At 47.6% G+C, this 25752-nt stretch overlaps 4 pseudogenes; 1 reads left to right on the forward strand and 3 right to left on the reverse strand.

Annotated features, from left to right (window-relative positions):
• Positions 1-4612: 4612 nt before the first annotated feature.
• LOC136301751 (feather keratin Cos1-2-like) lies at positions 4613-5388 on the reverse strand (annotated as a pseudogene).
• A 3916-nt stretch (positions 5389-9304) lies between these two features.
• LOC136301752 (feather keratin Cos1-1/Cos1-3/Cos2-1-like) lies at positions 9305-10077 on the forward strand (annotated as a pseudogene).
• Positions 10078-17095: 7018 nt separating this feature from the next.
• On the reverse strand, positions 17096-17899 carry LOC136301782 (feather keratin Cos1-1/Cos1-3/Cos2-1-like; annotated as a pseudogene).
• A 6070-nt stretch (positions 17900-23969) lies between these two features.
• Positions 23970-24772, reverse strand: LOC136301789 (feather keratin Cos1-1/Cos1-3/Cos2-1-like; annotated as a pseudogene).
• Between the last annotated feature and the right edge of the window lie 980 nt (positions 24773-25752).

The raw sequence follows: 25752 nt of genomic DNA on the forward strand, positions 1-25752 counted from the left end.
CCAGAGACAAGTAACACATCAGGGTCCTGGGTTTCCTCCAAGGCACCCAGGCAGATGGTGAGAATCCCTGAGAGTGAAATTGGGTGTAGAAAAGGTCCCAGTTCAATGGCTGCTCTTGCGAACAGAGGCTCACCCATGGTAAGGAGAAGCAATGAAGGACAAAACTCCGCAGTGACAGCAAATTCTCCCCACAGCAGAAGTCCACCAGCAAGACCACAACCCTCCAATCTCCCAAGAGAGAAGGCCAGAGAGTCCAGTCCCTGACCCCCAGCCAAGTCTTGCAGTCTCTCTGCACTTTCCAAGAGAAACCCCCACACAGCAACCAAGCTCACTCCCCAACTAAGAGACTGCAGCCAACTGCACCCCTTCCCCCCTCCTCCCCATCTTGGCCACATCTTTTCCCTCCTAAGTATCATCGTTCCCATGTCTTAAGCAACAAATGGGAGAAAAATTTCCTGGGAGAAAGAAAAAAAAAAAGAAAGGAAAAATCCCAACCTCCAATTTCTATGCCAAGTGTGTTATTTAGTAATAAAGCTTAGTAAGTTTTTGTGAACCCTCTGACTTTTCTTACTGGTTTTGACCATGGACATTAGCAAATCTTGGATGTTCCCTTTCCCTTAGGGGTGGAATGCCACATTTTTGCAGACGTCACAGACAGGGTAATGTGGTTGAAGGGTTCCATGCAGGATACCATCACTCTTCACATGAGTTCCAGGCAGGAAGTGCCTGGAAGTTACCCTTTGGTTTTAACAGCTGTAAGAGAGCCAAGCAGCTGCAAGCCACAACTGTCATGGAAATGTCAGATCCTTGCTGCTTCCCATTTCTGGAAAAATTGAGGGGATATGATGCCTACCCAACTCCCCTGGGCATAGAATGGGAAAGCAAGAATTTCTATAATCTGTTGTTACACCTCTAAATGCAATGTTAGAGGAACAAAAGGTGCAGAAGGGAAAAGGAAAAACAGTTTTATGTATAATTTCAGGAGTGACTTTTACCACTGCCCTAAAGGAGAGGTATGCCAATAAGCAAGTGGAGGGGGAAATTACTAGATCTTTGCAGGATTTGGTGAGAGGCTTGCAGGATCAGGTGAACAAAGAGAGGCTAAGGAGGATTTGGGAGAAGGTGTTGCTTGCTATTGAGCCTGATCAGGACATGCAAAAGAGACTGCAGACATAATAATGGCCCAGACATTAGGATTTTAGTTGGTTCTCATCAACAATTAATAAAATTTTTAATAGATATGGGAGCACAACATTCAGTACTAATGCAGAGAAGTTGTGTGTATGGAATGACAAAGTTAAAATCACTAAAGCAAATGGAGCATTACATACTGAACTGATAAGGGTAATTTATGATGAGAAGTGGATGCCAGCTACTCGTTTTACAATTAAAGATCACAGTGAAAATATTTTGGGTTCTGAATCAGCAAACCTGGTGTCTGCTGGACAGGAGTGTGGCCCTTCAGTTCAAATGTTAACCCTAATCCTAAAAGAAATCCAGAGACTGCAGTGTGCTTGCTTCATGTGGCAACTGCATTCTCTGATTCAAGAATTGCTGGTGTTGTCTCGGTTCTGGACTTTTGCTGTGGCATGAGGGGGAGTTTCTGTAGTTCCAGCCAATTTAGCCCCACTAACAGCTGGGGTACCCAGTATTACAAACCCAACAGCCACACTTGAAGCAGCCATGTGCTTGGGCATTAATGGAGTGGTAGCAGACCAGGAGAAAAGACTCACTCCCTCACACTCTTGTTCTAATTCTCCTTTCTGGCTCCTGAAAGAGCTGAAAAGAGTCATATCTTACAGTTTATTACAGGCAATTGATTGCCAGTAGTGTGCCTTTAACTGCTGGTCTGCTAAATTCTGCAGAGCTGGTAACTCAAATTTAGAGAGCCTCTCACTCTTGTATAGCAACCTTGGATGTAAAATAAATGTTTTTAATGATTCCATGCCGGGAACATGACATGGCTCAATGTGCACTTGCCTGGAAAGGTGGACAATACATCTTTATCAGACTCTCACATGGGTATAAACATTTCTGCAAGATTGTACAGGCTGTTCTTGCCAAACATTTACAGACAGTCTCCCCTTCTCTGGACATGTAATTATGTGATATTCTAATTTCAGGAGACACCCCCACTCCCTCTGAAAAAGTGGGCGAAGCAGCAACAGTAGTGTGGCAAGGAGTTCATCAACTAGAAGTTGAGATTACACCTGAGGAATGTCAAGGCAAAACTGGCCCTGATGGCCCAAAGATATTTTTATTATTTCTCAACTGCATTTAAAGAGACAGAACAGATATACTGAGTGGGAAAAGGTACTTTTGTCACTACTCCAAGCTGTTATACACCTTGAGCAACTAAGGGGTAACCTGTCTGGGCCAACTCTGCTGAAACTTGCAGTGTTTTGTCTTTCTAGGAACATTACCAGGAATTGTGCCAGTACATTCTAGGGAAGATTGAGTTACTTATCAAAGAGCTATTTATCATTTTTGTAGAAGCAATCATTGCCATCAGGAACCAAATTTGGTTCACACATCAACAAGTTCAACCCACAGGGTTGAAACCCTTGTTTCTTTTTTTTTTATGCTAATCAATATGGTAACCATATGCATTCTGCACTGCACACATTTCTTTCTTGTGGGTGCAATTTACTGGGGCACCAATTACAAAGGAAGGTGGCATTCAAAAGGTAAACTGGGATAATACAAAAGGGAATTCCACTCCTAGCAACTAGATACTAGTCGCAACTATCAATTTTCCTTTATGACCCCACTTACCATAAACTACAGTTTTTACTGTAACAGTACATGGTGCTTCATTATATACCATATACCAAATCACTGTGTCAATTAAATCCCAATGGAGATGCACTCTAGGCCTTAGAGCACAGAGTATGGGCCTGATGTAATGGATGTGCTTGTGTGAGAATCCCTCGTGATTTTGTATTTGTAGACAACATTATTGTACATACATGTACCCTAATATTTGTGCTTGTAACTTTGTTGACATTATGGGATGTGATTTTAGTTATTCAGCTCCTCTTATATATTAACAATTGTTATGATTTAATTATACACTGACTTAAGACCAGCAGCCTATTCCTACTGCATGAATCTCACTTGGATGTGAAAAATGCTATTGAAAGAAGCTTGGGAAAACAGATAGAAAATTTTGATTACCATTCATCCTGATGTAGAATAATCCACTGGGTGATGGAGCAACCAAAGAAAGACAGGGAACATCATTGTTGGGACATCTTATTTGGATGGTCACCAAGAGCAACCAAGTTCTTAATAAAATGTTGCACCCTGTGATTGTCCTTCTGATGTTAACCTTTTTTGCCTTTTATTTACATAATAAGATTGTATATCAAAATGTGAGGGATTTAAAGACATTAACCCCCAAATTCAGAAGTAGTTTATATAGCTTTTCCCCGTTCTCTCTCTCTTTCTTTACTTGTCCTTTTTCAGTCCAAATCTGTATTGATGTTTGAGCCACAGGTGGTGCAGAAGCCCAGATGATAAGGGGTCTCAAACACCAATAACCACATAACCATGGAGCCAACCAAGGACTGTTGGTAAGAAGGCATTGTGAGGAAAAACAGTCTGTAGCTGGAAAAGGGGCTGCACAGTGGTAGGCAGCCCATTTTTGCAACAAACATCCTTGTTCTCGCTCCTGGAGACAAGCACAACACAGTACAGTGCAAACACAGGAATGAGGTCACAAAGTGAGCGTGGACTGTCAACCAAAGGTTGACCCAGCAGCAGTGGGCACTGGTTTGATCAAAGGCCTCATCCAGGAAGAACTCAATGGACAGATTACATACATTCATACATACAGGAAATGTTACAAATTTATAATAAAGCCATAAGACATTTGCACAAATTCAGATGAAAGTCAGTTACCACTGCATTAGCCTGAGAATGGCTGATAGCAAATTTGTGAATTACCTCAACCCTGCATGTCTGGATAACAGCTGAGTCCTGCCTGTACTGAGGGAGTGTATCTCATCTACCCATGCTCCTGTGTGCAGGCCATGGACTGTAGACAGGTAATGGAGGGGAGGAGTAGGAAGAGGTGAGGTTATAGGCTGTACCCATTGATGTTTCTCTTCACAATTGTTGCCAAACTTTGGAGCCATGGATCCCCTGCTGACCTTTGGCTTTTGAGTAGCCAGGGATGACTTTGTCAGCTTCAAAGCAGTTGAACGCTCTTCTTCCTCCACCATTTTCCCTAAGCAATATAAAAGGTTTGCCAGAAAATGAAGGATGACTCAGAGGCCATGACTTGGATGCAAAAGTATTTTATTGAGTCTAAAGAAAAGGAAATGGCTCACAGAGAGCACCAGGAGCAGCCCCTATGATGCAGTGAAGTTCCTGCAGGGTGTCCATCTGCCTGCCCTAAAGAGGACGGGAGGGCAACAGGTCCCCCTGGGCGGGCCTGGGGGTACACATAGACAGCAGAGAAAAAAGATGGGATAGTAGGAGAAAGAAACATCATCCTAAAGCTGTTAATAGAATGTCCAGAAGCTCTATCTCCTGCCCAGAATCATGTTCTGCCCGGAACCATGTTCTGAGGTCTTGGAGGTTCTTGGTGGTCTTGCCAACAGCATCTTTAACAGGGACGACATCTGTTGCCACCATAGCAGTTGGTGATGCAGGACAGGTCAAAGCCCCCAGAGTTGATGGGCACTCCGCCACAGCTGAGGATGTTGCCAACAGCAGCAGAGGTGGAGGATCCCACAGCAGTGTTCTGTGGGAAGGAGCTGAGGATGGGGCCGGGCAGGGTCACCACCACGGGTGAGGGCTGGATGGCCACATGGGAGTCCTGGCACTGCCTGACACAGCACTCATTGCAGCTGTTGGCCAGTGGGGTGGGGCCACAGGGCTGGCAGCAAGGGTCACAGGGCCTGCAGCAGGACATGGCTCGTGGTCACAGGTGCACCTAGGATGGAAGGCAGGGAGAAGCAGAAAGTGAGGACACATAAGAAGCAGCACTGCACCCAAACACCCTGCAACCAAGGCACCTCCTGGCCCACATTGCACTGCCCAGATCAAAGCCCAGGAGACACCTCAGCCAAGTCCCAGCCTCTCTTTCTCTGTCTGCACAAGACCTTCTCTCCCCTGCCCTCTCTCAACACAAACAGCTCCCAGCCCTGTGCTATGACAGCCCCTCTCAGCTGAGACCTTCAGCCAGGAAAGAGCTGGTCTTGAAGCAACAGGAGAAGGAGGAGGAGAAGAAGAGGCTTCCCACTCACCTGATTCCTGATTAGAAGGAGGTGAGAGAAGTGAATGAGGGAGCAGAGACTTGGGCTGCCTTTTATAGCAGTCCTGCACTGCCTCAGGCCCAGAGGCACCTTAGTGGAAGTCATAATTTTGTGACCAGCTCATTTCAAATGCAAACTATCCCAACTAATGGTATGGGGTGTGTTCTGGTTTCCTGCACTGCTGGCTTTTCATTTCCTGGCTTCTGCCACGTGTTTTCCTATATGAAGGGTCATTTCTCAAAGTGCCAGGAGGAGAGGATCAAGGATTTCAGGGCAGAAAGACATCAGTGGACAAGGAAGGTTTAGATCAAGGGTTGTTGGCATTCCATACAAGCAGATGATTTGTACCTGTGTCATTCCTCTGGACTCCTCTGGTGGCCAGAAATCAACCCTGCTCTTGTGCTTCTTGTACACGTGCCCAAGGTAGGTCCTCTGTCCTTCTGTGGTGCACTTAAGTCTTTTCTGCCAGTGTGAAGGTTCCACACAGAGCACATGTGAGACCCTCATCCTGAAAGCATGTGCAGATCATGGTGGGAGACTCTCCCCTGTTGTGTCCTTGATCCCCACAATGTTGCCAGCTGCCCTTGCCAGAAGGAGACAATTTACAGCTTAATGGTGTTGTCTTCAACCTTGCAGAGAAGTGTTCAGAGAAATGAAATGCAGCGTCTGCCTCCTGCACCCACCATTTTTTGCTTCATGTTTAAGTAGAAATGCCAAGAAATGACAAATTATGGCCTTATTCATCATTTGCCGTACACAGTGAAGCACACAAGGCATTAGCACTAATATTCCCACTATAACAATAATACATATAAACCTATTTTGCAAAGCTCCTTTAGCCAAGGTGCAAAGCTCCATCCTTCAAATGAATCGTCTAACCATGATCCATCATCTGTTTTAATTTGATTTGCCAAATCTCTCAGTTTTTGAAGCTGTTTGTGGATGAACTCTGAGTGGTCAGACAAATTCATACAACACAATCCTTCAAATTCCTCACAACCATGCCCATGTGCTAGTAAAAGAAAATCGATGGCGGATCTGTTCTGTAGGGTCACATGTCTAACAGCACTAACATCATATCATTAATTACAATGGAACTAGCATTGACTTCTTTGCTCAACCAACACCCCAGCCGGTCTAATTGTTTCAATGCCATGGCTAAGGCAAATTGAGGCACAAATAAACCTGATGTAACTAATTTTGCAGAGCCCTAGGGTTTAAAATTGCTATTACGGTTTTCTTCATGATAGGCAAATCTTTCTCCTCTATGTTTTCTCTTGATGGCTTTTTTAACACCAGGTGCTATCAAAGTGATCTGTCCAATGCTACATGGGCCACCTTTAATTTTTGAGGGAATGCCTTGCCAGGCCCTATATCCACAAATAAGCCAATATCCTTTTGGCAACTGCTTTGGAAACTTATCAAGACCAGCAGTCTTACCCTTAAGAGGCACAGGGGTAGTACAATTGCACCAAAACCTTGAGTTTCTGTACACAGAATGGTGGGGAGTAACATTTAATTGTGGATCTCCCTGATACTGAAACTCAGCACAAAATTCCGTTGTCAAAGAACAAAGAATTTCCAATTCTTGACGTTCAGAAGGTTCTTTAAGAAGGTCATACCAATCGGTTACGGGATTTGTCTTGTTGGCAGCCTCACGCCAATAATTGTCCTGGTTGAGTATTGGCCACTCTTTGGCTGGCCCTGGCACATCGATCTAACAGGTTGCAAATGGTTTGTCTGGGCTCAAATTGGTCAAGCTGGTGTCTGAGCCTGCTGACTTGGATAAAGCAATCTAAACATTTATTTTTGGTTGATATACATGCATATCTGCACTGCAAAAGCAAGCAAGCAAAACTAACAGGAGCCAATGTATCATTTGATCCAACTCTATGTTCTTGTTCAGCCACTTTTTGGCAAAAGGCTTTCCCATGTATTTCAATTTTCAAGCAAATCTTTTGGCACTTTTTGCTTTTATATTTTCCCAAATTTGTTGAGGGACTGGTCAACTATAAGGCACTAAGCTGTCCCGTTAACACTCATTTTTTAAAATTTGGATATCTTGGAATTCTTAACACAATGGACACCACACTTTTGACAAAAGAACTCTACGACACCAATGATTTTCACAGTCTAAACATCCACATGAAACCCAACATTTGTAGTTTTTGCAGGTTGAACAGGGAATGAGCCGTAATCTCTCTGTGCGGCTCACGTCTGTGTGCTTGTTTCCCTGCTTGTGGAATTGCCGGTGTGTTCTTGTGCGTGGTATGGTTTCACGTTCTTTGCTGGAACCCACTTCAGTCCTGCACCTGTAGGAACACAAGCAGACACTTTGCCCCAGGTTATTAGCCAAAATGGTCCTTCAATTTGTCCTGTCTCAGGGTTTCTAATTAAAACTGGAGGATTTTCTTTCACTTTTCAAATAACACACTTTCTGTGTGCTTTTTGAAAAGTGCCTAAAATTGGAGGATTGGGTTCTGCAAATGAGCTATTAAAAAAAATTTAAAACATATAAAGTTTTGCTCAACCTCGTCTGAGGCATTGCTTGAGCCATTCCCCCTTTCAGTTGATTTAGAATGCGTTTTAGAGTGTGATGTGCCCTTTCAATAATTGCTTCACTTGTGGGAAAATAGAGAATTCCAAAAGTATGGAATGCTGACTGGCATTCCATCAGATACTTCTGCTGACTGGCCTATTGCACCCAGGAAAGTCATCGCTTAATCAAAGTCCCCTGATGTGGCCTCTGCTGATCCTGATCCAGCATCTGCGCCCACCCCATTGTGTGTGTCAAACAAAAGCAAAGAGTTGAAGAACCTGTGCTCTGAGGAAAGACTGAAGGAGTATAGCCTTTTCTCCCTGGAGAACAGGACTCTTGGGGAGGAACATATCACGGTATTTTAATGATTAAATGGGACCTACCAAGAGCATTGAGAGTTTTTCAGTACAAGGACCCACATGGTGGGGCTGTCCATGAGAGTCACACACTGAGTGAAGAGGAACTGGAGATGATTTGAGTGCTGGCGACTGAGACCAGTGCTTGGGTCTCAGCAGGACCAAGTGAAGCCTTGGTTTCTGGACGTAGCAGGATGTGCACAGGGGCTAGTAAGATAGAGAAAGATCATGTGTCTGCCCTGAACTGAGGGCAGATGCATGTGTGGAACCTCACAGGCTTCACAGAACATTCAGTACCTGAGTTGTTATTCTGTGCCCAGCAGTGCCTTGAAGAGTTCCTTTTCTGCATGCAGGAGACCATGGATATCTAGGGGATGACATGGGGTAGAGCATTACTCAAGGTTGAAGGCATTGGAATTTTTGTATCCTATCCCCACTGCTGCCACCTTTTGAACTTGTGGCTTCACTGGTGGCCTTTCTTTGTGCAGTAGTCAAGGATGTCTTCATCAGCTCCGAGGGAAAGAGCATAGAGGAAAGTCCACTTCAGGACTTTCCCACCCTCTGGATTTTTTAACTTTGTATATGAGGAGATTGGAAGTGTTGCCACAGAACAAAGGAGAACTTGGAGGCTAAGGCATGAGAAGACAACAACTTTAATGAGTCTAAGGAAGAAAAGGAGGCCACCAGGGGCAGCCACAAAGATGAAGTGGTGCTCCTGCAGGATGTCCATCTGCCTGCTATGCAGTGGGAGAGAAGGCAAAAACTCCCCACTAGACGGCCAGGGGAGACACAGAGAACAGGTGGTAAGAAAGTGCAGAGGAGAAGAAGGTGTGTCATGTCCCCTCACGTGGCAGTCCTTGGGTGTGTGGGCAAGAAGCACAAAAGGGGTACATATTTCCTGACAATTTGGATGAAAACAAGCCATTCAGAAATGACCCAAGTGAACATCACCCACCCACAAGGAATGTCAACAGCCCTTGATCTGGGACCTCTGCCTCACAAATCCTTGAGCTTCTCATCCCAGCACTTAAAGAATGAGACCTTCATATAGGAAAGCACGTGGAATTAGCCAGGAAATGAAAAGGCAGAAGTGCAGGAAACCAAGACACACCCTCTACCATTAGCTGGGATGGTGCACATTTGACATGAGCTGGTCACAAAATTATGACTTCCACTAAGGTGCCTCTGGGCCTGAGGCAGGGCAGGACTGCTATAAAAGGCAGCCCAAGTCTGTGCTCCCTCATCCACTTCTCTCACCTTTGCCTCCTCAGGAATCAGGTGAGTGGGAAGCCTAGTGTCCTGCTAGTCCTGTTGCTGCTCCAAGACCAGCTCTTTCCTGGCTGGAGGTCTCAGATGAGAGGGGCTGTCGTAGCCCAGGGCTAGGAGCTGCTTGTTCTGGGAGAGGGCAGGGGAGAGAAGGTCTTGTGCAGACAGAGAAAGAGAGGCTGAAACTTGGCTGAGGTGTCTCCTGGGCTTTGAGCTGGGCAGTGCAATGTGGGCCAGGAGTTGTCATGGTTCCAGGGTGTTTGGGTGCAGTGCTGCTTCTCATGTGTCCTCACTTTCTGCTTCTCCCTGCCTTCCATCCTAGGTGCATCTGTGAGCCTGAGCCATGTCCTGCTGCAGGCCCTGTGACCCTTGCTGCCAGCCCTGCGGCCCCTGCCCGCTGGCCAACAGCTGCAATGAGTGCTGTGTCAGGCAGTGCCAGGACTCCCACGTCGTCATTGAGCCGCCTGCTGTGCTGGTGACCCTGCCTGGCCCCGTCCTCAGCTCCTTCCCACAGAACACTGCCGTAGGATCCTCCACCTCTGCTGCTGTTGGCAACATCCTCAGCTGTGGCGGAGTGCCCATCAACTCTGGGGGCTTTGACCTGTCCTGCATCACCAACTGCTATGGTGGCAACAGATGTCGTCCCTGCTAAAGATGCTGCTGGTAACTTCTAAAGGCAAGAAGTTGCAAGCCCTCAGAACGTGATTCTGGCCAGGAGATAGAGCTTTGGGACATTGTCTTTACAGCATCAAGCCATTGTTCCCTTTGTCCACTTTTTTTCTCTTTCCTTTGCTGTCTGTGTATCCCCAGGCCAGTCTAGTGGGGACATGTGTTCCTCCCTCCCTCTTTTCAGCAGGCAGATGCACACTCTGCAGGAGCTGCACTGCATCTTAATGGCTTCACCTGATGCTTTCTGTGAGCCACCTCCTTTTCTTCTTTACACTCAATAAAGCTGTTTTGCATCTAAGTCTCACCTCTAAGTCATCCTTTGTTCTGTAGCAAACCTTCCAGTTCATTCAGGGGAAATAGGTTGAAGAAGCAGAGAGTGGAATTCCCTGCAGTGCATTTTTCTTCCTGCCCTTTCCCTGGGAGCTGACAAAGTTACCCCTGGCTACTCAGGAGTTAAGGCCATCAGGGAGATATCAGGCAACAGTTCTGAAGGGAAACAAGACTTTCTGGGTCAAGCCCACAGCTTCATCTCTTCCTTCTCCTCCACTCCCTTACCTAGTCTAAGGTCTGTGCCTCCATACAAGAGCACAAGCAGATGAGATGCACTCCCTCAGCACAGGCAGGCAAAGCTGTCCAGATATGCAGGACTGAGGTAATTCACAAGTTAGGATTGGTGCCAGTCATATTCTCAGGATACAGTCTGGTAAATGACTTTTGGTTGAGTTTGTGGAAAGGACTTATGGCTTCAATATTAAATTACAACATTTCTCCCATGTATGGACGGATATAACCTGTCCGTCAATGACTTCCTGACTGAAGCCTTGAATTACGTCTTGAATTATAGTCAAATTATGGAAAACATTACTTAGTATCTTGGTTTGTGCCTGTTTTGTCTAGATGCTGTTACTACTTGGAAATTTAAAAATAGTGAGAGAGGAAAACTATCTCCTCTCCTGATCATCTCAGACCCCTTCTCTCATTTTTCTTCCTCCAATCCTCCATCACTTCTGCCTCTTTGTTCTGATCTGTCTCAGCCTCGTCTTTCACAGATGAATGTGAAGAAAAAGTATTGCAGAAGCTCTTTCTATCTCTGCAGTAAACATTTTCTTACCTTTCAACCCAAATAGATACAACCTTTGATAGTTGATGCAGGGACATGAAAGCTCTCTCATCCCACTCATTCTCAGGGTGTCCCAGTCTCTCCTCTAGCTGACATGTGTTGTGCAGTATGCCCTCACTATCCACTCCTTCTGCATGTTTGCAGTGCCAGGGCTTGCTTTTTTTCTCTCCCTTAACCTTGGAGACTTCCAAAAGGACAAGAAACAAGCAGCAGGGTTAAACATCTCACAAGTCCCTCATTCTGTTGGAGCTGTCCTAGAGCTAGCACAGAAGGGCTCGGCACTACAGGCTGTTCCTTGGAGACTCTGGGCAGCATGATATTAGGTATGGAAGATCTGGTTCACTTTGGGATATCCCTATGGGAGGTAAATGGCATTATTTTGCTGAGGGATACATGCTGAGCTGAGGTCTCAAACCTGCCCAAACATGCCCCCTTCCCTTGGTGTTCCCATAAATGTGACTGTAGCACAGAATAAGAAACAAAAAGGGAGCCTTTTCTGCTGCTGCTTTGCATCCCCTTGTTTTGCGTCTCACAGCTTTTCCCTGCAAAATCACTGACCCAAGTTTTCTTCCAAGCACCATTGGGCAGATCACTGTCACCCAGCAATGCCAACTCAGAGGACAGGAGACAGCACCTTGCACTTAACTTGTGACTACCAGACCAGTAACTTTTATGCCTGTTCTGGTACCAGCTGCAGAAAGGCCAAGCCCCACAGCTGCTCTCCTATCAAGCAGCGACTGGCCCCAAGCACAGCGGCCGTATCACCACACACCTGACACTATGGGGAAATCCAGTGTCCTGAAAGTGATGCATTGGAAGGCTGACCTGAAACAGACACTGGACAGAGCTAGAGAATAAAGTAGGTATTTATTGAAAGGCCTCCAGGATTCAGCCTGGGCACGACAGGAGCCTGACCAAGGCTGCACCCTGGGTGGACCAAGAATAGTCACAAAAAAAATGGCACCCTGGTCACGAGATCTTACACTTTTATAAGTTTTGGTCCATTTGCATATTGGGGTTTAATTGTCCAATTACAGCTTCAGGTTGTGAGGTCCCATCCTTCTTGTTCCTCCCTTCAGTCTACCATTGTTTATGCTTTCAGGCCTGAAAGCTGTCCTTGGTTCTCCACAGAAAAAGGATTTGTTTTGTCTACCTACTCTGTGAAGAGAGCTTACTGCCACTTAAAATGAGGCTCGGAACTACATCCCTAGGCAGCGCAGAATCTGCAGACATGAAAACTAAAACTTAAGGCATCAAAGGTGCAGGAAGTGAAGGTCTCTGACAGTGCCTTTTACCTCTGTGCTGTGCAAGACACCCTGGTGCAGGGAGCTTCCTGGGCTGTGCAACAACCCAGGGGAGGGAGGGGATGTGTCTGTGCCAGGCTGATCTTGGGATAAGGTGAGCTCTTCTCTTGGAGAGCTATTTTCTTAGTTCATCCAGAGACCTTCAGGTCATTATATTCTTCCAGAAGAAGTGGCTTGAGAAAAAGGAAAGAGTGGTGAAAAAACTCTGCATTGGAACTGGTTTCCCTGTGCATCCTAGGACAGGAAAGAATTTGCCATGTGCTGTGCAGGGAACACTTGTCCATTCTCCTCTCTGTGTGCTCTCCACAGTACCAAGGACTGGCAGGAACCAATCAGAGACTCACCTAAGCCTCCTAGTCGGTTCCTGTGAAAAAGGTCTGGGGTTTATGTGTTTGTTTTATTTTTAAATAAAAGTCTTCATTTAGTTCTCTGAGCTTTTCTCAAAACCCCATCTCTCATTGCAGCTGTTGGCCAGTGGGGTTGGGCTGCAAGGCTGGCAGCAAGGGGTGCAATGCTGACACTGCTCTATGCAGGACATGTCTTGGGGCATGAGGGGCACTTGGAAAGAGGGCAGGAAGAAAAATACAAGGATACATGAGGAGCACCACATCAGGAGTGAGTCAAAGAACATGCTGGGCCAGGAGCTGGAGGGTCTGCAGAGATGTATGAGGGCTCATTGGCCTCATCCTGCCAGGCTCCAAAAGAGCCACCAGCTCCTATTCAGCCGCTGCCCAGGCCCTGAGCTATTTTCTGTCAGACTCATTTTGAATGCAAAATATCTCATTTGAAATGCAAAACATATCATTTAATGCTATGGGCTGTGGCTTGGCTTCCTGAATGGCTGTGTTTTTATTTCCTGTTTTAGCTTTTATTTCAGGCACATTTCCCAGTGAACACTTTTTTTTTCTTTCTTTTTTTTTTTTTTTTTTTTTTTTTTTGTGGCAAGATGAGAGGCTCAAGCAGTTCTGGATCAAAACACGTCAGCTTGGGCAGAAGACTCAAGTGACATGCTGCACTAGTGTAGTAAAAGCAAATTATGTCAGTCTGGATCACTGCTTTGGGGGTCTTTGGTGGCCCTGTTGGCAAGGAATGACTCAGCTCCTGGATTTTATGCTGTCCTGCCTAACAATGAACCCAGACAAATGCTGCTCCTCCTTCTCTTCCAGAGAGAAGTGTGTGGAGCCCATGTCTGGGGCCTTGTTCCTCTCCAGAATACTCCAGCTCAGTCACCATCATCTCCATATGTCCACAGCAGAGGCCATGGTTCACTCTTTCACAGACTCACAGAATATGCTGAGTTGGAAAGGATCCATAAGGATCATGGACTCCAACTTGTAGCACTGCACAGGGCACTTTCAAGAGTCATCCTATGTGCCTGAGAATGTTGTTTAAACTTTCATTGAACTCTGTCAGGCTTGCTGCTGTGGCCACTGCCCTGGGGAGCCTAGTCCAGTACCAGAGCACCCTCTGGACACAGAACGTTTCTCTAATATCCAACCTAAACTTCTTCTGACATAACTTCAGCCTATTCTTTCTAGTCCTGTCACCACAGAGCAGAGGTCAGTGTCTTCCCCTCACATGGAAGTTGTAGACTCAAATGAGGTCTGACCTCAATCTCCTCCACTCCAGGCTGAACAGACCAAGTGACCTCAGATGCTTCTCATGCAGCTTCCCCTCAAGGCCCTTCCCAGTCCTTGTGGCCTCCTTTGACACTCCAATACTTTAATGTCTCCTTTTAAATTGTGATGCCCACAACTGCATCCACAACTCAGGCCACCCCAGTGCTGAGCAGAGTGGGACAATTCCCTCCCTTTCTCAGCTGGTGATGCCAGCTGATGCCCCCCAGGACACTGTTGGCCCTCCTGACTGCCAGTGCACTGGACAACTTGCCATCAACCAGGACCCCCAAGCCCCTTTCTGTGACAGTGCTTTACATGCTCTTGTTCCCCAGTCTGTCTGTACATCCAGGGTTACCCATCCCAGGTGCCAAATCCGATACTTGTCCTTGTTGAACTTCATATGGTTGGTGATTGCTCACCTCTAATTTGTCGAGGTCTCTCTGCAGGGTGTCCCTGCCTTTGAGGGAGTTGACAGCTCCTCCCAGGTTTGTATCATCCATGAACTTGCTTAATTTCCCTTCCAGTCATTTATGTAATGATGAAGAGCACAGGGCTGAGGATGAAGCACTACAGAACCCAAATAGTGACAGGTCACCAGTCTGACATCACCCTAGTCACTGTCATGCTCTGTGCTCACCCATCACATGATGTGTTTATCCAGCTGTGGGCCAGACATTTTGTCCAGAAGGATCCTGTGAGAGACAGTATCAAAAACTTCACTGAAATCCAAAAAGATTATATCAACTGCCTTCTCTTGATTAAGCAGGTGGGTTACCTTGTCATAGAGGGAAATCAGATCTGACAAGCAGGACTTCCCTCTCATAAAGCCGTGCTGGTTGTGACTTTGCACATGTTCTTGTCTCATGTGCACTTGTGTGCGGCTGGGACTGTGTGAATATACATAGGTGCAAAAAAATTCGTGCATTAATCATTTCTGACATGCATAAGTGTGCATGTGTGTCCCTCTTCATGAGGGATTGCTCTACTTACGGCAGTGACATTCTCCACTGCTCTGCCAATTAGCTTCACAGAGCACCCAGAGTCTGAAGGAACTTCAGTGTAGCTGAGCAATAACAGAAGGAACCCGGCAGAGAATTATCCTCACCACAGGCCCTGAAATGAAGTCTTCTCTATCTTCAGTCCTCCTTTTTCTACTGCTTCAAAGCTCACACTCTGCTGATGATGATTCCTGGACTGAATTAGGATGATTTCATACCAGTTTGGATTCTTAGTTTAATTCACTGTAAACAGTGAATATTGGGATGGAATATTCCCCAAATATTTGAAATGCCTAAACATGGCTTGCAGTCCTCATTCCCTGCTTCTCCAGGCCAGGACACGGCTCTCCCAAGATCTAGGGCCTTCAAAAGGATAAGGCTTGCTTTATGGACAGCAGAAAAGTATTGCAATGCATTTCCATACCCAAGCAAATGACTCCATATAAGGAAAGGAGTTTTGGTTTACCTTTCAACTTAAAAGGAAAATGGACTAGAATCTTCTGAGGTACTCTCACTGTGGTTGGTCCAGTGCCAGCACAGGGGCACTGGTTGGGCTTTAAGAATGTCTCTCAACATCTGTGGCCGCCTCTATTGACGACAAGCCAAATTATCCCTCCTAAGTTGTTAAGTATTTATAATGGTGCACAAAGGAACTCAAGTGCTTTTTAGGGTGTCTTAGAAAGATGCCAGATGTTTCTCTGACACCTGTGCTCGGCCTTTCTTTTTTTTCTGTACCATTTGTTATTTTGTCTTTATTAAACCTTTTGCTTTACAAAACACCCCTGTAGTGTCATCTGGCAATTATTTTAAGCCATTCTGAGAAGTGCATGACACCCCCAGAGATTGATACATTTACACACGGCTCATAACACTCTGGCCACCTGCTAAACTGTATCAGAAAGGCTAAGTCATCCCAGCTTCATCCAGGCTATGCTCAAGTGACTTGTGCTGCAGTGTCAGTGCTGTCTGGTGTGAGACACATCCCTGCCTCGTGTTCAAGCCAATGCCAAATGTGCCAGTGCAGTCCATCAGCCTGGTGCTGTGCCAGGCAAAGGCTGAGACCTTGGATTCAACATGTTTGGATCGAAAGGACCATGGCATAGGGAAAAAAAAAGTGCTCAATGGGTATTCATCCTCACTTTTCATTGAGTCATGAAGGGGAGAGGAAGACGGAGTAAAATCCAAGGTTGAACACAACGGTTGCTCTCTGCATTCCAAATCCCATTATTCTGCAGAGGAGATTATGTCCAGGACCCTCACAGCAACAACCCCAGTGAAGCACTGACCATACTGACAGGAACACCTTTCCTCAGATGACCATGGGGCAGGTGTTGCTTCAAGGTCTCCCAACTTTCTGGGCATTTGTGGGCAAAGACACATCAAGACAAGGCTTGATGGTGTCTGGAAGCACAGCAACCAGGGGATGTCTTCCTCAGCTCCAAGAGATTGTACCCTTAATATTGCTCCTCCATGGTGCCCCAAAATTCCATTCCTCTGTGAATGGAGAAGGGTCTCCTTATGCCCTCATCCACTTCAGTGACTAAGCAACACATTTCTCCTTTGGCATTCAGAAGTGCAACCAGGGGAAGGACCACACAGATGCCAGACTTGAATGCAACAGAACTTTAATGAAATGAAAGAAGGAAACAAAGCCACTGAAAGTGGAGGTCAGCAGCACAGGCGGCACCAAGGGCAGCAGAGAGTCTGCGCTCCTTGGCTCGGGAAAAGTTCCTGCATAATATTGGTCTCCCTGTCCCACAAAAGAGAGAAACAAAATGGTCCCTACCAAGCTGGCTTTTGGAGAACATTGCAGCACACAGGAACCGACGCGAACAATAAAAAGGGAGAGAAAGGCAAGTTTGGTCAGCTATCGTGCGAACAGCACCCAAAATCTAGATCCTCTGCCCAACACCATGTCCTGAGTTCCTCAAGATGTATTGTTAGGGCCTTCTCAGCATCTTTAGCAAGGACGATATCTGTTGCCACCGTAGCGCCTGGTGATGCAGGAGATGTCAAAGCCCCCAGAGTTGATGGGCACTCCATCACAGCTGAGGATGTTGCCAACAGCAGCAGAGGTGGAGGATCCCACCACAGTGTTCTGTGGGAAGGAGCTGAGGATGGGGCCAGGCAGGGTCACCACCACAGCAGGCGGCTCAATGACAACGGTGGAGTTCTGGCACTGCCTGACACAGGGCTCATTGCAGCTGTTGGCCAGTGGGGTGGGACCACAGGGCTGGCAGGGACGGCACTGGGTGTTGCAGGACATGTCTTGGGGCTGCAGGTACACCTGGCAGAGAGAGCAGAGAGGAAACAGAGCACAAGACTGGGTGGGTGGGTGCAGAGCAGCCTTGCTACCCCCTCACAAAAGAGCCAAGGCCATCATGAGTGGCAAGCTGAAGACTGGGCCAGGAGCGCTACAAAGAGCACCCTGACTCAGGAAGTTCTCTCCCAGGGCATAAAGTAAAAGGCACCACAGTCACCAGCCTCTCTCTATGCCAGCCTCCTCCTCACTATCTTCTCTTGTGACCAGATGCTCCAATTCCCAAATATGAGAAAGCCCACATCAGTTGAGATGTCCACCAAGTGGAGATCTCACTTTGCAAGAGAAAGAGAAGGGACTTCAGACTCACCTGGTTCCCAAGCTGAAGGAAACAAGAGAAGTGGATGAGGGAGCAGAGACTTGGGCTCTCTTTTATACCTGCCCTTCACTGCCGCAGGACCAGGGGCAGCCTCTGCGGAGGTAACAATTTCCCAGCAAGCTCATCTTGAATGCAAACCAGCACACCTAATGATATGGGCTGTGCTTTCATTTCTTGCACGGTTGCCTTTTCATTTCCCGGTTTGTTCCATGCCCGTTCCCCAATGAAGGCTTCTTCTGATCCCTGGGATTAAAGGCCCCAGGTTTTCTAAGGCAGGAATGCAGCAGTGCAGGCAGAAGACTTGGTTTATGTACTGCATGGGCCCAGACCAGGCAAGTGATGCTATCCTGATCACTCTTCTGGGGTTGTTTGAAGTGTTGTTTTCAGGAAGAATCTGAAGCACTCATAGAATCATAGAATCATATAATCATAGAATGGCTTGGTCTGGATGGAACTCCTTGAAGAGAAGCAGTGACACTCACTAGACGAGGTTGTTCCAAGCCCCATCCAAGCTGGCCTTGAACACTTCCAGGGATGCAGCAGCCACAGCTTTTATGAGAAGTTCCATTGCCTCACCACTCTTTGAGTAAGGAATTCGTTCCTATCGTCTAATCTACATCTTTTCTCTTTTAGTTTAAACCATTCCACTTTGTCCTATCAGTATCTGCCTATATAAAAAGTTGGCATTCATCTTTTTGTAAGCCCCCTTCACATACTGACAGGCCTCAATGAGCTCTCCTCAAAGCCTTCTTTTCTCCATGCAAAACAACCCCAACTCTCTCAGCCTGTCTTTATAGGAGAGTTGCTGCAGCCCTCTGAGCATCTTTGTGGCCTCCTTCGGACCTGCTCTAATAGGTCCATGTCTGTCTTGTGCTGAAGGCTCCATTCTGAACCCAGGTAGGGATCTCACAAGATCAGAGTAGATGAGCAGAATCAATGCCTTCAGCCTGCCAGTCATGCCTTTTGTGATGCAGCCCAGGATGCAGTTGGCTTTCTGGGCTGCAAATGCAAACTGTTGGCTCATGTCCAGGTTATCATCCACCAGAACTCCCAAGTCCTTCTTCACAGGCCTGCTCTCAAAGAGTTCATCTCCCAGTCTGTATTCATGTCTGGGATTTCCTAATGCAAGTGCTGCACCCTGCACTTGAACTTCTTAAACTTCTTCAAGTTCTTGTGGGCCCATTTCTCAACTTTCTCCAGGTCTCCCTGGATTGAAATCTCCTTCTGTAGTGTCAGCTGCACTTCTCAGCTTTGTGTCATCTGCAAACATGCCAAGGGGACACTCGATCTAATATCCCTGTCATTGAAAACGATACTAAAAAGCACCAGTCCCAAGACAGAGCCTTGAGACATGCCCCTCTTCCTCTACCTCCATGTGGTCATAGCCACAGACCAAAGCTGTGTCCATCCAGCCATTTTCATATTCACAATAGTACACCCTTCAAATCCATGCATATTAGGTTTGCATGGCCTGGTTTTGGTAGTGAGAGGGCTACAGGGGTGTCTTCTGTGAGAAGTCGCTGGAAGCTGCCTCAGTGTCCAGCAGAGCCAAGGCCAGCTGGCTCCAGGACAGACCCATTGCTTGCTAAGGCTGAGCCCATCAGAGATTGAAGGGACGCCTCGGGAATAACACATTAAAGAACGAAGAAAGCTATTGCACAGGTGTAGTTGTGGCCAGAGAAGAGCAGAGTGAGAATATGTGAGAGAAACAGCTCTGCAGACACCAAAGTCAGTGGTGAAGGAGGAGCAGGAGCTGCTCTAGGCTCCAGAGCTGAGATTCCTCTGCAGCCCATGGTGAAGACCACAGTGAGGCAGCTGTGCCCCTGCGGCCCACAAAAGGCATGGGGGTGCAGAGATGCACCTGCAGCCCCTGGAGGAGCTGACACCAAAGCAGGTAGATGCCTGAGAGGAGGCCATGACCCTGAGGGAAGCCTGTGCTGCAGCAGAGTCCTGGCAGGGACCTGTGGAGAGAGGAGCCCATGCTGGAGCAAGGCTGCTGGAATGACTTGTGACCCTGTGAGGGTTCCTGAAGGACTGACCCTGTGGAAGAGTGACCCACATTGTAGCAGTTTGTGGGGAACCATAGCCTCTGGGAAGGACTCATTTTGGAGAAGATCACAGAGAATTTCTCCCATGGGAGGGACCCCACCCTGAAGCAGGGAAGGACTCCCAGTCCTCTCTCTGAGCAACAGCAGGAACAACCTGTGATGACCATGAGCCCCATTCCTGTCTCCCTGCTCTGCTCAGAGGGAGGAAGAGGTAAAGCCGGGGGAGAGGGGGAGGTAGGGGAAAGATGTTTGGTTTTGGGGTTTTTTTTATAAGGCTTATTTTCTCATTATCCTTCTCTGATTATGTTGGTAATAAATTCAATTAATATGCCTTAGTTGAGTCTGTTTTGCTTGTGACAGTATTTGGTGAGAGATCTCTTCTGGTCCTTATGTCAACTCATGAATCATTTGTATATTTTCTCTCCCCTGTCCACATGTGGAGGAGAGTGATAGAGTGGCTTTGGTGGGTGCCTGGCATCCAGCCAGGGTCAACCCACTACACCGTCTCCCCAATCTGGAGATAAGGATGTTATGTAGACTATGTTGAAGGCCTGACAGAAGTTTAGGTAGATGACACTGGCCAGTCTTCCCTTGCTGTTTCAGTCACTCCATTCTTGAAGGCCACCAGATTTCTCAGATGTGACTTGCCCTAGGAGAAGCCTTGCTGGCTGTTCTGGATTACCTCCTTGTCCCGAATATGACTTACATTTGCTTTCATGAGGATCTGCTCCATGATCTCCCCAGGCACAGAGGTGAAGTTTACCAGTCTGTGATTCCCCAGGTCTTTCGTATTGCCTCCTCAAAAATCCAGCCTGCTGCTGGATGCCCAAGGAATCCTGTGAATGATGATGGGCCATGTCCTTCCCTATCCCTCCCTCCTCAGCTCACCCTGATGGTTATTTGTTGTTGTCTCCCCATGTATGTGCATTGGGCTGCAGTGTCTGACCCCATGCTACCTAACTCTGCCCTCAGGAAAAACTTCTGGCTTGTTTCGACTTGTCCACTCTGAGCAGTCTGTGAGTACACAAACAATGCCTTGAGCTTGCCTGGGGCCTTGCCCTTCCCCACAAGGCTCCAGCCCTGCTGCGGCTGTCTCCTGGTGTCCTCAACAGAGTTCAAAGTAGGGTGTGTTCCTACATGTGTTCATGTCTTTGGTGCTCTTGTGTGCAACCAGAATTGTGTGAAGGTATCACAGGTGCATAATTGACAGGTGTATATGAACACATGTCCTTTTGTGTCTCTCCTCACAAATACACTGTTGGTCATGGCTATCCATGGCTCTGTTCACAAGCTCTGCAAAGCAGCAGGAGCTCAAGGTGCAGTGGAAAGGTGATGGCATCAGTCCCCTAGAAATCTCTCCAAAAAAAGGTACTGTAATCAACCTATTTCCTGAACCCTCCTTCTGATCCTCCAAAGCTCATACTCCACTGATGATGATGCCAAGTCCCAACAAGGACTACCAATTTAGATCCTTAATTTAGTTCAGTGTAACAGGATTGGGACTGCCTCAGCACAACGGGCAGTCCCCCTCTGCCTGCCTCACCAGGTTAGGACACAGCTGCTAGAGAGTTCAAAAGGATGGGGTTTGCTTTATACTGCAGAAAGAATAAGGAATCCTACTTACTTTCCTTATTCAGGCCATGTCTAAATGGATCTACTTCCAGCGAATTGTTGGTGCTTCCACGTGTAGAACACAGCCTTCCTTCATGCCAAAGCCAATGCCAAATGCATTTGTCCAGCTCATCAGCCTGGTGCTGTGTCAGGCTGCGATCTTGGCCCAAAGAGGTACTGAATTAAAGAATCACAGTACACATGTGCACTGCACTGGAAGGACAGAGACAGAATCACAGTACACATGTGCACTGCACTGGAAGGACAGAGACACTGTGTTTTTCACAGGGAAAGCCAATAAACAGGGTTATTGGGCAGATGGGCACCAGTGGGGGATGCCCCAGCAGTTAGTCGCTCTATGGTGCAGATGTCACAGGGTCCCCAGGTAGGAGTGGTGCTTGTGCCCTGGGTCTGCCTGTGGAGCAGAGAGAGAATGGGGGACTCCAAAGGTGCCAGGCAGAGCAAGCAGCTGGATTGCCCCTAAATCAGCAATTTACCTGGTAACAGCAGTGCAGGTCTTGTGGGTGAAAAGGTGAGGCTGGGCATCACAAGAACATGTCCATTGGCCAAAGAGATGGAGTTCAGAGACTCTTCCATAAATCTCCAGCAGGAAGAATGTAGAGGGAACTTTCCCTGTCAGTCCCTTCCTGCTTCAGGCCCTGTTTCGAGCTTATCTTTGCCTTCATCAGCTTCTTCCCTACATTCAGGGAACTGTAGACATATGAGATGTCCCAACCTTTTAATCATTCACTGGACCTGAGAGTGGAAGTGGAAAAAGAAATTTTGAAGTAGCACAGAAAAAAAAACAAACCTAAATGTCTGCATTAATACTGAAGCCACATGTTCTTCACAGAAACTCAGAGATTAATGCCATGACTGTGTCGGGGAAGGGAAGAAGAATGTTGTACACTAATAGGCCCAACTTTCTCTAGGGACACTCTGTGCCATGCTGTCATCAGCCCTGTTACCCACCATCTATAAACAGTGAAGGGATGGTTAAAAAGTGGGGATTTCCAACAGGTATGCACAGGGTACAGACACTCATTAGAACTGCAGCCTGCAGAACTTGGCTTACACAGTCCTCATCAACCTGACTGCCAAGAGAGATGTGTTCAGTGCCCTGATACCTCTGTCACCCTGACTGACCATTGTTCAAACAGGCAAGAGGAGGCAATTACATCAAAGGACTTCACAACCTCACTTTCTGGAGGAAAAAGACATCTGTCTGCATTCCAGACTCCCAGAAGGGGAAAGGGCAATTTACATAGTCTCCATTGTGGATGGATGGATGGATGGATGGATGGATGGATGGATGGACGGATTGTGTTTATCCAGCCCTTCCCAGCTGAGGCCTCTGGTGTGCTTTTGGTCAAAACAGTGCCCAAGAGCATCAGGCTAAGCAAGAGGGACGTTTGTGAACAAAACTTGTCTGCCACAGACAGCTCACAGATACTGCTGAGTGTGTCCAGAACGAATTTGCACAGAGCTTTTCTGGAGAAGTGCTGGTCCTTACACAGCAGGGCCTTTGAGGCCCTGAGCCTGAGCAGAGCACCTGGACCCTGCCACAGGCCTTACGTGTGGTGGTACGCCTGCAATGAGGAACTGATCCCAGCTGCCCATGCCCATTTGTGCTGGCCATGGTCTGAGACTGGGAAGTGGAGTGAAGATGGAGATGAGGTCATGGGACAGTTCTGAGGCTGTTCCACACCACAACACTTCTGACATCCTTCGGGAACATTTTCTGTCTACCCTAGCACAGCACTGACCAGAGCAAGAGGTGGCGCATTCCCATGATCCTGCAGGTTGATTTGTCTCCAGAACCTCCCACGGAATTCTAGTTGTTACATGAGGACAGCAGAGGTTTTTGCAGGAGGTGTTGGGGGTATATCTGGGCAGAGACACTGAAGGAAATGGGCTGATCACTCTGGGGTAGCTGGGGATGTTTTGCATCCTGTCCCAGGATTTTTTCCCACATAGGACCCTCTGCAGTGTATCCTAACCTCACATTTTTATGGATGAAGGATCTCACTACATTGTCACGTTATCCCCTGCCAGGATCAACACCATTCTACCCCAGCAGCTTGCACGGGCATATGCGGAGGGAAGGACCAACCAGAGACCCAGCCTGAGATGCAAAAAACTTTATTGAGTTTCAAGAGGGAATCAAGGTTGCAAGAAGCACAGGCCCTCAGTGCAGGGATCTGGAGGGACAAGCAAGACACTACACCTCTTGGCCATGGTGAAGTCCATGCAGGGCATCCATTTGCCTTGCCTTTAGAGTGCAGGCTGTCTTGGAGGAGCCTTGCAGTAGAAGGGAGCAGAAGGACACAATGAAAATAGAGACAAGGAGATATGTAGGAAAGACATAGGGCATGCTTTCGAAGTGCCTGAGCTGGGCCCTTCCATCCAGCATTTTCAGGAGGAACTAAAGATGGTCAGTTCCGCTGAAAGAAATGACCCGAAGACTCTTCCTTTGTTCAGCACCATGCCTGGATATCCTGGGGCACTTCCCAAGACCTATATATGCCCCACACCATTAGCAGGGGAGGCCCCTCCTTCCACCGTAGCGCCTGGTGATGCAGGAGATGTCAAAGCCCCCAGAGTTGATGGGCACTCCATCACAGCTGAGGATGTTGCCAACAGCAGCAGAGGTGGAGGATCCCACCACAGTGTTCTGTGGGAAGGAGCTGAGGATGGGGCCAGGCAGGGTCACCACCACAGCAGGCGGCTCAATGACAACGGTGGAGTCCTGGCACTGCCTGACACAGGGCTCATTGCAGCTGTTGGCCAGTGGGGTGGGACCACAGGGCTGGCAGGGACGGCACTGGGTGTTGCAGGACATGTCTTGGGGCTGCAGGTACACCTGGCAGAGAGAGCAGAGAGGAAACAGAGCACAAGACTGGGTGGGTGGGTGCAGAGCAGCCTTGCTACCCCCTCACAAAGAGCCAAGGCCATCATGAGTGGCAAGCTGAAGACTGGGCCAGGAGCGCTACAAAGAGCACCCTGACTCAGGAAGTTCTCTCCCAGGGCATAAAGTAAAAGGCACCACAGTCACCAGCCTCTCTCTATGCCAGCCTCCTCCTCACTATCTTCTCTTGTGACCAGATGCTCCAATCCCCAAATATGAGAAAGCCCACATCAGTTGAGATGCCCACCAAGTGGAGATCTCACTTTGCAAGAGAAAGAGAAGGGACTTCAGACTCACCTGGTTCCCAAGCTGAAGGAAACAAGAGAAGTGGATGAGGGAGCAGAGACTTGGGCTCTCTTTTATACCTGCCCTTCACTGCCGCAGGACCAGGGGCAGCCTCTGCGGAGGTAACAATTTCCCAGCAAGCTCATCTTGAATGCAAACCAGCACACCTAATGATATGGGCTGTGCTTTCATTTCTTGCACGGTTGCCTTTTCATTTCCCGGTTTGTTCCATGCCCGTTCCCCATGAAGGCTTCTTCTGATCCCTGGGATTAAAGGCCCCGGGATTTCTAAGGCAGGAATGCAGCAGTGCAGGCAGTAGACTTGGTTTATGTACTGCATGGGCCCAGACAAGGCAAGTGATATTACAGTCTGTATAACTCTGGTGGGGCTGTTTGACTTCCAGCAATCCTCAACTGGCTGCCCAAGGACTCCTGTGCATGAGGATATGGCCTCTCCTTCTCTTTCCCTCCCTATGGTCACTTCTTACCTTCCCATGTCCATGGACTTCGCGACTGGTTTTGGCCCCAACCTGCCTAACTCTGCTCTCAGATTTAGACAAAAAATTCTAGCTTGTTTTAACTCATCCCCTCTTTGTGCAACACAGAAAATGTCATGGGTTTGTCCTTGTCCCTCCTCACAATGCTCCAACCCTGCTGCAGTTGTCCCCAGGTGTCCTCAGAAGAGTCCACAGTGTGTTGTGTTCCTACAGCCTTGACTTCTACAGGACAGAGAGGTGGGCCCATGCAATCCTCCTGAAGCTCAAGAAGGCCAAGTGTAAGATCCTGAATTTGGGTTGGCCCATTCCCAAAGGTGGACACAGACTGGGTAAGGAATAAACTAAGAGCATCCCAGGCAAGAAGGACTTGGGTGGACTGGTGAATGAGAGGCTGGACATGACCTGCAGTGTTCACATGCTGCCCTGGAATTGTATCCCAGAATTGTATTGCATCAAAAGAAGAGTGACTACTAGGTATAGAGGAGTGGTTCTTCCCTAATACTCTGCTCTTGTGAGACCCCAGCTGGAGTGCTGTGTCCAGTTCTGGGGCCACCAATGTGAAGGTACTGAAGCAGGTCCAGAAGAGGCCATAAAGATGTTCAGAGGGCTGCAGCCCTGCTGCTGTGGAGA

The sequence above is a fragment of the Chamaea fasciata genome, unplaced genomic scaffold (genome assembly GCF_029207755.1).
Source record: "Chamaea fasciata isolate MVZ Bird 193981 ecotype frontalis unplaced genomic scaffold, bChaFas1.0.hap1 SCAF_27, whole genome shotgun sequence".
NCBI classification, from domain to species: domain Eukaryota; kingdom Metazoa; phylum Chordata; class Aves; order Passeriformes; family Sylviidae; genus Chamaea; species Chamaea fasciata.